This window comes from Mustela nivalis, assembly GCF_964662115.1.
Source record: "Mustela nivalis genome assembly, chromosome: 17".
NCBI lineage: Eukaryota > Metazoa > Chordata > Mammalia > Carnivora > Mustelidae > Mustela > Mustela nivalis.
The window spans coordinates 12,959,512-12,971,569 of record NC_139036.1 but is presented as its reverse complement, the minus strand read 5'-3'; the positions used below and the strand labels follow the sequence as shown (position 1 = coordinate 12,971,569).

The following is a 12,058-nucleotide window of genomic DNA, read 5'->3' as shown; positions in this document are numbered from 1 at the left end:
TTTTATTCTTTATCTGACTGCTGATTGCACGGCTATGTTACTCTGTAGAAATGTTTTACTTTGTACAACTGAAATTTATGCATCTTTTATGCATGCTATAATGCCAACATTCAAAGTGAGAAATAACAGAAGGTAATGGAAATATAGAAGTAGTTTTGCTGTGGTGGATAATATCATCTGGGTGAGAACACTAGCACTGACTCTACGTGGAAACTTGAGAAAATATAATTAGTAAACTTCTGTAAGGCACCAGCACTTATTTCCATGCTAAACTCTTATTAATATCCCAGAATTGAGTAACACTGTGGGGGATAAAATAATGTCTCATAACCTGAATAATTTTTCACAAATCTTAGTGAAAAGCCAAAGCATACACACCCAAAGTAAAGAACAGTCCTGGTAGGACTGTATTAAAGACATAACTATATAGAAGAGAGAGTAATATACAGATACCACAAAAACAGAGTAATCAGTATCAGAGGAATAAGGGCAGAATTCACAGGGTATTGAGAGGCCTTTGGAAGCAAAACATCAGAGGGGCACAATTTTTAGTTTGACCAGTAGGATTTGCATCTGGTCACAGGGATCCCTTAGAGAATACTAGTTTGTCTGATTGCCTATCATACGGACATTCCATTCTATATTGCTTTTTGTAGACTTCTTACAGCATATACAGTAAATAAACTGAGCTATTCTTTAAAAAAATAAAATTCACAAAACAAACTGAGGGTTGCTGGGGGGAGGGGGTTTGGGAGAAGGGGGTGGGATTATGGACATTGCGGAGGGTATGTGCTTTGGTGAGTGCTGTGAAGTGTGTAAACCTGGTGATTCACAGACCTGTACCCCTGGGGATAAAAATATATGTTTATAAAAAATAAAAAATTAAAAAAAAATTCACAATTTACTTTCCTTGAACTCAGTGAAGAAGGATTTGGGCTGAGTGGCAAAAGCAGTGGCTGAAAAAAATGGGCCTTGCCATCCTGGTCACTCCAGAACATCACTCTGTCTTCCCCAGGCTCCACAGAATGGCAATGAGAGTTCATTTAAAGCTGGAGAGACTGGAAGGTCAAGCTTTAAAAGGACCCCTCATGGCAGATTTTAAGACCAGGGTTGTTTTTATTTATTTATTTTCAAACTGCACTGGCTAAAAGGGTTAATTTCCCCTAAACCTTAAAGCACCAGATGGGCTTGCACCTTCCAAGGACTCTTTTTTTCTTTAAAAGCACAATTGTCGTTCAGTTTCTCTCAGGTGCAGATTCATTAGCTCTTGACTGGCTCTCCTTGTTTGCAGACTACTTGTGGAAAAAGCCATTTACCCTGGTGAATGTCAAGGTTAGTGTAAACTGTCCTTGCCATCAGTCTCTCTGGCAGAAGGTCAGGGATAAGCTTTCCTCAAATGGGCAGCGTCAAACAAAGCAGAGACAGACTTAACTCACCAAAAGAAAGAAAGGAGGCCTGCTCTGGGCTTGATAAACATTCCTGTGGGCTTTGAGGACAAAAGATTAACTCATCCATTGCCACTTCAAGAAATGCTCACTGGAAGGTGCCTTGAACTATCTGGATATTTTCGAGCCTATGACATATGTTTAAAAAGTAATAACTATCTGTATCCATATGTTTATCTATGTCCATTTGCATATCTGTATATCTATCCATCACCTTGTTTGTTTAAACAAGTACAGTAACTTGCAAAATGTCCACTTTGGAAGTGTATCCCATTATCCTAGCCTTGTTCTAGTTGATCTTTTTTTTTAAATGTAATTTCTCCCCTCAGTTTACTTTCATAGACAAGTTGTAAATCACACGCGGAGAAGAGCTGCCATAGTCTGAAATAGTTAGATCTTAATTTATTTTCATAGGATAATCTAATTTTGAATTTGGAAGGAACCTCAAGACTAACCTAGTGCCACCTTCCATCCAACAAATAAAGCCTCTGCAGAAATCTTGGCAGCTTGTCACCACAGCCTCAACATGGTCACTCCCAGTGACCAAAACACCCCTGCCTCACAGGAAGGCTGTTCTGGGGTCGGGGAAGCTTTTATTGTTAGAAAAAAAGCTATGTCTTATATTTACTAAAATCCATCTCCTTGGGAATATAACCAGCTGGTTCAAGTTTTGCCCTCTAGTATAATAAAAGGGCCAGTCCTTCTTCGACACAATAGGCCTCCAAGTATTTGTTAGAGTAATCATGCATCAAGGAGGTATTTTCTTCTCTTGGCTTACTAGCCCACTTCCTACATGAAATGACTGCCTGGCAAAGCATTTCTCTATTTGGGCTCCTTTGAATGACCACTAGTTTTTGCAATGCGTCCTTAAAATGTGAGACCCAGAAATGTGAACCACAGTTCAGATGTTGAACCATGAGCTTCATATGTATTTAGGTATAATATATATTGTGACACATTGTCACACACACTCACACACACACTCAAATTCTCCTCACACTGATTTACTGAGGAATCAATTAATACCAGAAAGACTTTTTTTACATAAGCTATAGCCAGGCAGATTTGTTTTCGAATTTCTGTATTCCAATCACAAATCACACACCAGGTATATGTTTTTAGTCCCTGTATCAAATTTTTAACTTAATTGTTTGCTACCACATCAGCCACCTGTTCTATTAACATATGAAAGCCCATTGTCCTTCTTACAGAAAAGTACTAGGGATCCTATATGCTATTCTCTTGAGCACACTAAGAGAATACTGTACTCACTCTGGCTGTTTTTCTCTGAGAGTTTGGGTGGGCAATTTTGCTTCTCTATTTCAGTTACCTTCAGAGATCTTGGACAAATCACTAAGTTATCATCCCTTGCATAATTTTAATGACCTACACATTATTCCAACAAAGCAAGTCCTGTTCTTTGAAACGGATCATCACTTAGCTCACCAAACTCAGTGCCATTAGAAGTCCTCATGGGTGTATATGTCCCACCTGAATCAGAAAGGGGACGTCCATGAGGGGATTCTTACATCTTCTGCATTTTGCCTCTTGTATATGACCTTAGTTTTGCTTTCCTACAACTTTCCCACATCTTTTAGACTTGAATCTCATAAATTTTTCAACCTCTCTAGAATTCCTCCACATCATACAATTATCTGAAGAATTAAAAAGTGTTCCTTCTTTATCTTTTCCTCACTCCCCTTTTCCTATGGCAAGGACACAAACTATTTCTAGAACATGCAACCACTGAGTAGTTGAGGGAAGAAAACTAACCTAGGGCACCACAGAATATACTGATGTTTCCTGCAGTGCCCACACTTTCTAGATGTTCACAGGAGCTACTGTTTCATGTGGCTTCTTCCAGAAGCTGTATCATAAGTTGTCATGGTAGACTGCCTGCTTGTCTTGTGTATTCACTCCTGAATAACTTGATTTTTGTTTATGTCATCTGGTGACTCTACCCTCCAATCATACTCTTTCTTTCCCCACCTTCCACGGTCTTTCAGCCATTGACACTAACTTCTACTACGGAGTGCCAGTCTCACCTTTTGAAAAAAATACCTAAAAACTTCCAAGAACTTTAGAAGGCTTTTCTCTTGAGTTTTTTCATCATCTGTAGAAAGACTTCTGTTTTTGTACCTGCATTTACCCCCAACCCTGTCCCTGGCTCCCACTGCCACCATATTGTTCAGACACTTAACACTTAGGCCTAGAAACCTGTTATAATTTTTTGACTAGTTTATTTGACCCTACACCCAAATTGCCCATCTATCCTATATGCAAGCACAAAATTTACTTTTGTATTTATTTCCTAACTCAAAATCTCTGAGATTTTGTATTGTGTATCAAAAAAGTTTCACCTCTTTAACTAGATTATCCTAGCAACAAAACAGTTATAAGCACAATAAGACTTACTTAGGTTTGAAAAATATAGGTTGCATTATAATAAACATAATTTGAGCCACATTGATCTCCTTTATATTCTTCTCTTTAAATGGAGTCTTCCCATTACTCAGGTTTAACAAAAGTGACCCATTTAGAACTGCACAGCCCATAATAAGCCCTGCATAAAGATTGTCCATTTAAGACAAACCATAAGTGACTCTTAATCTCACAAAACAAACTGAGGGTTGCTGGGGGGAGGGGGTTTGGGAGAAGGGGGTGGTATTATGGACATTGGGGAGGGTATGTGTTTTGGTGAGTGCTGTGAAGTGTGTAAACCTGGTGATTCACAGACCTGTACCCCTGGGGATAAAAATATATGTTTATAAAAAATAAAAAATTATATTAAAAAAAAAGAAAAAGAAACCCAGGCAACATAATAGTTATGTATGATGTAACTCTACTTTTAGAAATTATAGGTCTGTGTTTGCATGGGGAATTAGACAGTAGGGTATACAAAACTTTATCAGTTATTTTATCACTATAGTTATTACAGGTTTGGGGATGCTTTAAAGCCTTTTTTTTTTTTGCTTGTATTTTTGAATTTTATAAAATGGATGTGCTTTCTAAAAAAAAAAAAAAAGATTGTCCATTTAGATAATCCCAGAAAATGCATATAAAACACTCAACGTGCCCAGGAAGGGCCAAGAAGGAAACAGTTCTTCTTCTTCTTTTTTTTTTTAAAGAGAATAACTTTATTATTTATTAAGATACCATGCTAGAAGTTATGAAGGATTTCTGTTGGAACACATTTGGAAAATAGAGTAGCTTTAGCTTAATAACTTGCACTGCAGAGAAAATTGTTAAAGAAATTCATATCAAAGTCCAAGTATTAGTTCAATGTCCTGTATTTGATTCCATGATCTTCATAGGAAGGTCTTCTGCAACAGAATATGCTCCTATACAGCCGAGATATTTAAGATTGCTTGATTTCCTTACCATTACTCCACTGCAAGCTTCTGGTGTAATCCCACATAGCAAGTCAGTCTTCATTGTAACAGGTCAGGACCAGCCTCGACTCCTTTTCCCTGCCTGCGGCCTCTTTGTTGTTGGGCACCTCCTCTCGCACCACGAACGCCTCTTGCTGATCCAGGACCTCCTCTCTGTGAATAACCGGCTCTACCGCGGGGAGGAGCAGCCCCACGACCTCTGGATAGAGCAGCAACCCTTGCTCCTCTACCACCCCTTCCTCTAGCTCCAACTTGAAAATCTTCATAACCATAGTAAGGATCTTCATATCCACCACGATGGTTATGGTAATCATAGCCATAATAATCATAATAATCTTCATAGCCATAATAATCTGGAGGATATCCATGACCACCTCTACCTCCACGCCCTCCACCTCTTGTTGGAGGGGCATATGAGGTGGGCCATAATAGTAGTAATCATCACACATTTGATTTTTTGCTGCTTGCATCTGAGCTTTTCTTTCTTTCCTTTTATGATCTGGTGGCTTAGCAAAAACAATTTCAATATTTTCTCCCTCCAAATCTTTGCCATTCATTTCTTCCATAGCCTTGACAGCACCATCTCGCTCATCAAAATGAATGAAAGCATAATCGTTTAGTTTCTTCACTCGTTCCAGTTTCCCAATCTGACTAAATGCTTTTTCTAAAATCTCTTCTGTTGCAGTATTGGCAAGGTTACGTACAAACAGCACTTTTACCTTTGCCATAACCTCAGGATCAGGATCTTCTATAGGATCAGCCCATTCAACAGTTCCAACATTTCCCCAGATCTTGACTTTACCACTCATTAACCTATGCCTTGCCTGGGCAGATGTTTTGTGATCTTCATATTTAAGGAAGCAAAAGCCTCTGTTGTTTGTTTTTTTTTCTTGTCGTCTGGTTGGTGGTATAAAGTGACATCTGTGAGACCCTCTGTTACTTTGCTAAATTCTTCAAGAATCTGTTCCTTGGTTTTACTCTTAGGAATAGAGCCCACAAAAAGCCTATTGTTGGCAACCGAGATGCAGACACCAATGTGTTTTCCAGAACGAATTTCATGATTATTATACAGTTTAATAGCCTCCTGAGCTGCTTCTTTTGTACAAAAAGTGACAAACGCATAACCTCTATTGAGACCAGTGAGTGGATCCATCATTAGACGAAGATCCCATATCGGTCGAGCTTTCTCAAATAATGGAACAAGTTCATCCTCAAACAGATCTCTTGGGATCTTCCCCACAAATATCTCAGTGCCAACAGAAGGCTGCTGACCTGAATAAACGGAATCTGGAGGTGGTCCCCGATACTTCCTCTGTCCAGTGGTTACATCAAGTGTGTAGCCTGTTCTTTCCAAGAGTGCCTTAATTTTTGCCTCATCTGGTCCTTTGCTAGAATCCGCTACTTTGGTCCCTTGTTTTTCTCTCTGCCTGTAAGTCTTCATGACTCCACATAAAAAGGCACTTTTGTTCTGAACATGAGAGACATCACTGTCTTTAAACTGCTGAAGAACTGCCAATGCACCGTCTTCATTGAATTCTTTTCACGCTTCGATAGCTCTTTCATCTAAATCACTATGTGCAACCAGCCCTGCAACGTAAATTTCATCTAGTTTTTCAGCAACTTTCTGTGGTAAACCGGCATCAAGCAATCTCTGAAAATTTTCTGAATGGATAATTGCAGAAGCAGTATCCATGGGCTCTTCAGTACCATTTCCATTAACATGTTCTGTAGCCAGGTTTCCAGAGATCTCCCCGTTGGGCTGCGGCGGAAGGATCCTGTCCGAGGAGATCGGGTTGCGGGAGACGCGTGCTCGCTGCTCCCTGTGTCCGGCGCGAGTGGAGCTGTTGTAAAGTGGCGGCCGAAGCTCACGCCGCTGGCAGCAAACCCGATCCAGTTCCACTCCGAAGGAAACAGTTCTAAGCTGAGTTTATTATTACCTTTTATTTTAGTGCACCCTCATTGCTGCAAGGCTTCGCCGGGCCCTTTGGTGCTATGTGCTGAGGTCCCCAAATGTTCGTCTTCATCCCTCTCCCACTATTGATGGCATAATCGGCACAGGTCGTGAGGGGAGAGGCTCACTCGGAGACTGCACCTGCTAAAAGGAGGAAAATCAATTTTCATCATCCAAAAATACAGAACTGCTGGCACACAAACTAGTTGCTCAAGATTCCTCGGGTCTGGAAGGGGAGTCCCACTAAGAAAGACATATGCTTGGAACAGAAGTCAGTACTCTCTCCATGTAGCCAGAATAATAAGGGAAGTGGGGAATGAAGAGGTAGAGGATAGAATGTTGCCATGCAGTTCCCCAATTCTGCAGTAACTATCAGATGGACTCTAGAGCCAATATTAGGTGGCGATCTTTCTAAGAGCGATCTAGACATTCTGATAATCTAAATGTTCTCAAATGCTAAATTCAGCTGACAGGTACAACCCATTGTGATTTATTTTTACTGTGTTTTTACTATTCTTTACCATGTTTTATTACTTTTTTCCTATGAGATTCTTTTTTTTATAATTGATATTTTGAGTTGGAATTTTATCCTTTGATACCAGAGATGATATGTTGGGAGACATAAAACATAGATTTGAATTACTGAAAAATAACCTCACAGGGGGGCTGATAAAACCACAAGCCCATATACCCTGACATGTGTTTCAGCATATTTGGAATTCATATTTTAATTACACAAGCAATGCCCAAACACACATTTGTTTCATAATTTGAAACAATATGAACCGAACAAGTAAAAATCTCACTGCAATATCCCCAACCTGACTCCAGTCCAAAGAAACAGTCATTATAACTGTAATGATTTAAGTGTATCTTCCTGTTTTTGTATTATTCATTTATCTAAAATACATATTTGCATATGTGTTTAATATATAAATGGTTTACCTTTGTATAAGTAAGGCAGTACCTCAATTCTGTTCTATAGTTTAAATTTTCCACTTAATTTTTTGAAGATTTTCTATTTTAGTATTTGTAAATCTGCCTTATTGCTTTAGATTTCTGAATAGTTTTCCATAACATAGATGAACTTAAATCATACAAATATTTGATTATTGTAATTTATTAGCAACTTTGATCCCTAATTTCTCTGAATTACCAGGAAAAAAAAGGCCACAATGAACATCTTTTTACTTACTTCTTTATATGTTTTGTAAGCATTGCTCAAGAGTAAAAACTGAGAAGTGGAAATTCCAAGTCAAAGTTTTGACAATTTTGATACAAAATGACAAACTGCCCTCTAAAAAGGCTATACACATTTACATTACAACTGATGGTTTGTGTTTCCTTACACACGCTCAAACACTATATAAGTGTTTCTAATCCTTCAAAATGTTTTTTCTTACTTAAATGTTCTTGTTTGTTTGTTTGTTTTTTTAAGTTTAATGTCTATTTAAATTTCTATGTCATTTCCACTTGTTCCAGTCTGAACTTATTCATTTTTTTTTGGATAATATATTGAGATATATTCTTTTCTTTTTCAGTCTCACATCTGTTGCTCCCCTGAAACACATAGATAGATGATAGATAGATAGATAGATAATTCTTCCTCTTTTTATATATTTCAGTTATTTTCTTTCAGTGTGTCATTTATCTTTTTTTCTTAGCCTAAGGAATCTTGTCATACCAAAGATTTAATTTTTATGTCATAAAATCTGTTAATCTGTCCTTTGTAGATTCTGAGTTTTTTTTCTTTTTTTCCTGCTCTAGAAAGCCTTCTCAAAACAAAGGTTTAAAATAACTGTCCTAAATCTTTCCTTCAAAATATGCTTTTAAAAAACCTCATGCCTTCATCATTTCATTCAAATATTTACTGAAAATGGGTATTGATGTATATGAAAGATATTTTTTCTCCACTGAGATCACCATATATTTTTTCTTTTAATCTATTAATTATACCAATATACTTTTCTCACATTGAGCTATTTTTCTTGTTTGGTATTTACTATTTACTATTTATCTATTAGTGGATAAAATTTGCTTGTATTTTCTATACTTATCTTACCTTACTTACTTATCTTACACTTTCATCTAGTCTTAATAATAAAGTTGACTTAGTTTTGTTTCTTGTTTTTTTTTTATATTGTTTTTCTCTTGTTTGGGAATTAAATGTGCTAATACCATAAACAGATTCATAAAGTTCCCTTCATTTTTTTTCTCAGTTCTTTATAGCTTTATAATGCATGGTTTTCTTGAGACTTTGGATAATATAGTAAACTATTTAGGCATTTTTAGGTAATTCATATATTAGAAAAATAGAGAAGTGCACAAAATACACTTTATAGCTCAATTATTATCACAAAGTAAAACTCCATGTAATTGCAATCCAGATCATGAAACAGACCACTACCAGAACCCAAGATGATCTTTCATATCTTCAAGTTACTGCACTCCTCTTCCTCCTCATGTGCAATCTATACCTTACATTTAAACATTATAGCTCGTTTTCCTGCTTTTGAACTAAATATAAGTAAAATCATATGGTTTGGGTCCCCTTTCATGTGTAATTTCCTCTCCTCAACATAATATGTTTTTGAATCAATTCATGTTTCCATGTGTGTAGCAAAATATATATCCATTTCATTGCCATATAGTATCTCATTATACAGATATATTGCAATTTACTCATCTAATGTTGTAAAATGCATTTTTTTTGTAAAAAGGCACTTTTATTTTTTTATTTTTTTAAAGATTTTATTTATTTATTTGAGAGAGAGAGAACACAAGCTGGGGGAGTGGGAGAGGGAGAAGCAGTCTTCCTGCTGAGCAGGGAACCCAACGAGGCAGGGCTAGATCCAAGGACCCTGGGATCATGACCTGAGCCGAAGGCAGACACCCAATGACTGAGCCACCCAGGTGCCCCCAAATGACATTTTTAAACTATTAACATCCCTTGATGTGTCTTGGTACATATGAGCATGGGTTTCTATATGGTATCCCAAGGAATAGAAATGCTTCAGCAGATAATGCCAACAGATATAATTATTGACATCCCAAGCAAGCAGTGACCAGCAGTGGTGGTCATTTTATTTTTGCTATCACTTTCCATTATGTCTTTTTAATTTTAATTAGTCTAGAAAATATATGCCAATATATCAGTTATTTCAATTTATATTTTTCTCTGAGCATCTTTTCATATGCTTTTTGGTAATTCGGATATTCTCTTTTTGAAGCATCAGGTCCCCAAGGTGGGAGGTTGTGTGTTTTCCAGAAATTTTATAATCTACAACCCAGATGAAGTTGACTTTGTTATTGATATGAGGTGAGGGTCAAAACCCCTTTTTTTCCTTGTATGGATATCCAGTTGATCTAGCAAAGCCTACTGAAAAGGGTGCCCATTCTTAACTTTTCTACAAGGATCTCCATTAGAAATCAAGCCTCTTTATATGCGTGTATCTGGTCCTGAATCTGTTCTAAGTATGATTTGTCAATATCACATATTATTAATTACTTAGCTTCATTTTAAGTTTGATGTCTAATAGGACAAGTCCTAGCAGGTATTCTTGGCCCATTTCCATATAATTTTTTAAATTTTTTTAAATTTTTAAAATGATTTTTATTTATTTATTTTAGAGAGAGGGTGAATGAGAGAAAGCACAGCAGGGTGAAGGGCAGAGGAGGCAACAGACTCCCCATTGACAGGAAGCCTGATGCCAGACTCCATCCCTGAACTCCAGAACCCTGACTGAGATGAAGACAGAAGATTAACAGACTGAGCCACCCAGGTGCCCCCATGTAAATTATAGAACTAGCATATCAATTTCCATAATGTAATCTATTAGAAAATTTGTTTGGGATTGTATTGAATCTAAATATAAATTTGGGGAGAATTGATATTTTTATTATCTGGGTCTTCCAATCAACAAACATGCTATTTCCTCTATTTAGAACCACTTTATTTTCTCTTAATATTATTTTATCATTTTATGTGTAAACAGTGTACATATTTTCCATTAGATTTGCTTTAAATAAATAATTTTATGCATTAAAATGGTATCTTTTGATATATTTCATTTTTTTAAAATTTTCTGAGACTAGTATACAGAAATATAATTGATTTTTAAATTTTTGCTACACCCATTTAATTCCAACAACTCATCTAAAACATTTTAGGTGTTTATGATTATACTTATATCATCTTTAATAAAGAAGATTTTCATTTTCCTTTCTTATTTTTTTTAATATTATATTGCCCTTTAAAGGAATTCCAATAAAATATTGAATAGTACTGGAAGTCATCTTCAAATTATTCCCAATCTTGAATACCTTTAAATATTTCAATATACTTAATGGCATGATAATTGCCACAAGTTTATTTCTAGCTATATTTTATCAGATGAAGGAAATTCATTTCTATGCCGACTCTGCTAAGTTTTCTTTGTTTGTTTTAATCATAGAGGGCAAATTTCTAAAATTGTCTTTTCTGAATTTATTAAAAAATATATTTTTATTTTCCTTTACTGTGTTTGTGTGGTAAGTTACATTAACTAATTTTCTAATGTTAAACAGCATTTTTGTAATAAAACCAAGTTGATCATGAAATATGACCTTTTTTATTTACTGCTGCATTCAGTTTGCTCTATTTTTATTTAGAAGTTTTTATCTATGTTTATAAGAGAAACTGACCTGTAATAGTCTTTTTCATAATTCTTTGTCAGTTTTGGTATAGAGGTTATGTATACCACATAAATTGAGTTGGAAGAGTTCCCTAATTTTGTGTTTGTTTTCTCTTCTCCGAGAGAGCATGCCTAAGATTTTCATGATTTTCTCTTTAAGTAACTGGTAAAATTCACTCAAGAAGCCATCTGGCCATAGAGTGTATTTTATTTTCTGTAGAAGACTTCTTTATTAGTCATTTCTGTTTAACAGTTATGTACACTTAAGTGTTTTATTTCTTCTAATTTTCATTTTTGTAAGAGAAATTTTCCATAAGAATTTTTGCACTGAATGTTGTATTTTTAAATGTCTAGCATAAAGTTGTTCCTAATATAAGCATTTATTACTCGTAAGATCTTTAATAATGCCTTTTTTTTCTATTCTTGATTTTGATCTTTCTCTCATCAGTTTCATTCAAAGACTAAAATTTACCAATCTGGTAAACATTTCAAAGAGTTAACATTTGGCTTTTTTGCATGTTTGTTCCTATTTCTTTAAATTCTGTTCTACTTGTAATTCTCTTCCTTCTCCTTTCTTTGGGTTTCACATTTATCTTT

The 12,058-nt window shown here is 35.9% G+C and overlaps 1 pseudogene across 1 annotated transcript; it reads right to left on the bottom strand.

Annotated features, from left to right (window-relative positions):
- Positions 1-4,607: 4,607 nt before the first annotated feature.
- Positions 4,608-6,733, bottom strand: LOC309851500 (heterogeneous nuclear ribonucleoprotein Q pseudogene; annotated as a pseudogene). Its single transcript has one exon. The product of its transcript is annotated as a heterogeneous nuclear ribonucleoprotein Q pseudogene (transcript).
- Positions 6,734-12,058: the final 5,325 nt, after the last annotated feature.